General features: G+C 38.3%; 1 non-coding gene across 1 annotated transcript; it reads left to right on the top strand.

The window, feature by feature from the left end:
• The first annotated feature begins 3,714 nt into the window (after positions 1-3,714).
• Positions 3,715-3,793, top strand: MIR9802 (microRNA mir-9802). Its single transcript, NR_128484.1, has one exon. It is a non-coding gene; the product is annotated as a microRNA mir-9802 (primary transcript).
• The last annotated feature ends 724 nt before the right edge of the window (positions 3,794-4,517 follow it).

Below are 4,517 nucleotides of genomic sequence, written 5' to 3'. Positions count from 1 at the left end.
CCTGGAATGTTAAACCTCATACGGAAGAACTAACATATTAGTATTGAAGGTGTTTGCAAGCTTACATGCTATGAATCATGTGTTAACATGATAATTGTTTCCACACACGTATACCTATGACCCACAACAAGAATGATTAAAATAATTGAAGGGAAACTAACCATAAACCTTTGAACTCACTTTTTAAGCAAACTTTTGTTGGATACTTGGTAAATATATCGTAAGAAATAGTTGGATTTGTAGTTTTCTTTGCATGTTTATTCATGCTCATAGCTTCTTTATATTTTAAGAATCTCTCCCCAAACACCCCATATACAATTGTGACTTTAAAATGTTTATAATTATGGCAACAATGAAAAAAGGTAAAAAGCCACTAAATTATTAACTGGCTAAAATCAAAAATATCTGTCCCAGATTCTGAAAGTTAAAAATTCAAGGTAATGAAATCTATGAAGAAAAAGAAACCCTAGAGAGGGATGTATTTTATCGAAAGGCAGAAGGCCTGGAATTTCTCCCTCCATCTCCCTCTCCTTCCCCTTATGTTACTAGAAAAACAAGGAAAGGCCTTTGGGTCACCAATAAGATGAGTTTTTAAAAGAGAAAATTAGAACATGCTAACCAGTAACATATGAAGGTGCATAGCACAAGCATTCTCTGACGGAATTCAAGCCAAGGACCCTCTGGGTCCAGAATATCAGTTTTACCACAATCCATATTGTCTTTCTCAAGGTATACGCAATAGGACTCTATTAAGATTTGTAATATTCAATAAACAAATGAGGAACAGACTTCTAAACATGAAATTATTTAATAACGCAAGGGAAGCTGGACATGATTTTAAAGTCTCAACAAATACCTCGTTTGAAGTTCTCATTAAGTTACTGAGAGTTTTGCATGAAGGTGTGTTTTGTTTTGTGTTTCTATTTCTCGTCTTCACTGGGACCAGGGCAGAGTCATAAAAACAGAAAGGCCAAGAGAAAATCTACCCTTTCTTTTTGATAATAATGACAATTAATCTGGCCACATTGTCATCTTAAAGGAAATATGAATTTGACCTCATCGGGAGAGTCATATTGTTTTTTTCCCAAATATATTTATTTATGCCATTTAAAAAGTGAATAGTGCAGGCAAGTACCTAATATAACTGACTTTTAGAACTTTAGTTTTCCTTCTGGTTCCAAACCGGTCTTAGGAGAGTCTCTCTATCCAAGTATCCTCATATTGAAGCTTTCTTTCCACCTTTTGTATTCATCAGAAAATTCCCGCTTATTTTTCTTAATTCTCTGGGACAAAAAAAAAAAAAAGTCACAGAAACCAAAAAGAGAGAGAGAGAGATGCAGCCAGGAAATCTCAAGTGTCCTGAAAGAGAGATGTCATGCTGTGATATTTCTGACATCTACGAGGTCTATAAGTGGTCAGCCAGCTGCTCAGAGCTGCCTGGGAGATTTTCAAAGTCTCAGGCCGTTTTAGCTTCCTTTATCTTTCCCTTATGGCTTTAGTCCTTACACTCACAATATAGCTACTCTGCCTCCACACGTCATAGCTTCATTTCAGAATGGAAGAAGAAGAAAAAAGAGTAATGGAGGAAAGGTGTGTGTTTGTGTGTGTGAGTGTGTGTGTGTGCGTTTTGATTCTGTCTCTTTTGCAGGAAAAAAAATAATACTTTGCCAGAAACTCTACCCAGTTGAAGTCTGCTCATTCCATTGACATCTTATCATCTAGAACTGAGTCACGTGACTACTACAAGCTGCAAGGATAGAGTTTTCTAACAGAATGAAGTCAAGGTTCTGAAGATAACGGAGGAGGATGGAGTGGATGCGGAGAGGAAGAAAGATATCACTGTCCACCCCCCAGGGATGAGACTCACCCTACTGATTTTGGCATTTTCATCTGCCAGCACTCTAGGTCTTTGGGAAAGGTAAGTTAGAGGAAGAAAAAGATGGCTGAATGAGGGAATGAATGAATCAATGAATTCAATGTTCTTGAGAACAGGAGATACTGTTACTGTTTATAACTGTCCCTCGCCCTAGCAGAGTTTCTGCATCAAGAGAGGCTCTGAGCACTTGTTTTAAGTACTGAACTTTAGAAAAGTGAAGGCTCTTCTAAACCCAGCATATACCTATCCAGTCTTGTAATCATCTGATTTACAGTTCAAGGTCAAGACTAATGCTTGAAGACAGAGATTAATATGGAAGGAGAGTCTCGGTTTCTTTAAAAATATTCATGCCAGGAGTTCCCGTTGTGGCTCAGCGGAAACAAATCTGACTAATATCCATGAGGATGTGGGGTTGATACCTGGCCTCACTCACTGGGTCCAGGATCCAGTATTGCTGTGAGCTGTGGTGTAGGATGAAGACACATCTCGGACCCTGCATTGCTGTGACCGTGGTGTAGGCTGGCAGATACATCTCTGATTTGACCCCTAGCCTGGGAACTTCCATATGTCACAGGGGCAGCCCTAAAAAGTGAAAATAAAATAAAATAAAAAATAAAAATTTTCATGCCATAAAAATACATATGCACATAATTACATGTGGGAAAATCCAACTTTTAGTTTGGGATGACACGGACAGATGGATTTATGAAATTTTTAGATCTCTATCTTTTTAAGGTAAATTTAGCAGTAATATAAAACATTTATATTAATTTATTATTTATTTTATTATTTTATTTTGAGTCCCAGAGTGTTTTCAGTAATATCTCTTACTAACTTCCTACCCCTTCTTTTTCCTACACCACATACTGGCTCAAAAAAATGTCTGAATTCTGTATTTTTTTCAAATTTCAATGATTTTTTTTTTAAAAAATGCCTTTGATGAGCAATAAGAAATCTTAGTGTTATTTATTAAAACTTGTAGTAAAACCCATAGCATATTGATAAATATTGATTACTGATATGAAATTCAGCATTTTTTGGCCTTCTGAAAATTTACTATGAACACAGGAAATACATAGCGATAAAATTATCACCTTACATTTTCCTAGCCTTTATAGTGACTAATTTTATAAAACATTACACAGCTCAGTATATACTCATTAATATGAAGAAAGGATGTTGACATGTGGCACATTTATATTTTTTCATATTTTAGACCTAATAACAGTCTGAAAGAGTGAATTTAAATATCTTGAATAAATATTTTATTTCAAACATCTACAGTGCAGAATTCAAGTGATGATAACATAAACATTATGGTCTTAGAAAGGTTATACCTAGAAAATGATCATTTGTTTTATTCCTCGAAAAGGAGTTTACTCTGACTTCTAGCAAGCTGCAGAAATTTCACATCTAATCAAAGATTCATCATCAATGACCTAGAAACTATGTCTAGTGAGTTCTGATGGCAGCTGAACAATCATTGATTGTGTCATTATAGAAGGTTTGGTTCTCTTCTCCCTAATCCCCCAAATATATTAACCTCATCAGGGATATCCAGGCATTAACATGCATGCTGATAGTATAACATTTCACATAAAGAGGAAACTCAAAAAACTTTTTTTTTCTAGTTCTCCCGTTCTTCAGATGAAAATTTGAAATGCAAAAAGTTAAACAATTTATCAAAGGATCTTTTGAATTTGGGATGAGCCAGAAGATCCACTACCATGGGCTTTTCTCTACATCCCGCCTCCCCACTAACCATAGACTGTCACAAGTCTCAGAACCTGGGAGTCAAGAAAGTCACTGGAGTCATCTGGTTCAGAGCGTCTCACCCAAAATTAGGCAGCTGGCGGACCTCGAAACCAAGTGTGAGTCTTTTCATCCCCAAGGGTGGGGTTGTCGGCCTCCGGATCCCGTGGGCATGTGGCCTGCACATGTCAGCTGCAATGTCAGCAGAGTCCTCTGTCAACTGGGCACACTGAACACGTAGGATCAGAGCATCTCACGCACGCAGAGGGGCAAAGTCACAGGGAAGTATTAGCCTATTTCCACATAGCTCCCGGGGCAGAATCCCCTTCACCTTATCTCCAAATGGTGACCATTCATTCCTTTTGGCCATGTCTCTTCAACGGGACAGTGGCCTGAGTGGTGCAGGGTTGACTGCAGACCCATTATCCAGGTCCCTGACCTTGGCCAAGATCACTCCACATCTTTCCCATGAGGGGAAGGCTGTGCTACGCAAGTGTGCAAATGTTTACTCTGTCTCATTAACAGACCCCATGTGAATTGAACTAACTCGAGAGACAACCCTAGACCCATGCCAAGCGCCTTAAGGTAGAATTTAAAAAAGCAGTCTCAGGCGGCACAATGGAAAGTGATAACTTAAAGAATTAGGGCAATCCACGTGCTGCCCATTGTCATCAGGGCATCTCCTAGGTTACCGCTCAGTGACCCCTGGCTGATGTGATCTGGATAAAGGGGGACAAACATCATCGTGGACTGGAAAAATAACTCAAGTGGCAAAAGCTGTCCTGACGGTGGCTCATTTCAGTTTATAAAAGTCAGTATTCGCACTGAAAATACAAGGGCGGTTAAGCTACTTTCATAACATTTCAAATTAAGTCCTGGAGTCCCTGAT

This window comes from Sus scrofa, chromosome 7 (genome assembly GCF_054392235.1).
Source record: "Sus scrofa isolate SSC_HxYL_T2T_F1_AM1 chromosome 7, Sscrofa_HxYL_maternal_Yorkshire_Landrace_v2.0, whole genome shotgun sequence".
Lineage (NCBI taxonomy): Eukaryota > Metazoa > Chordata > Mammalia > Artiodactyla > Suidae > Sus > Sus scrofa.
This window is presented reverse-complemented; position numbering and strand designations above follow the sequence as displayed.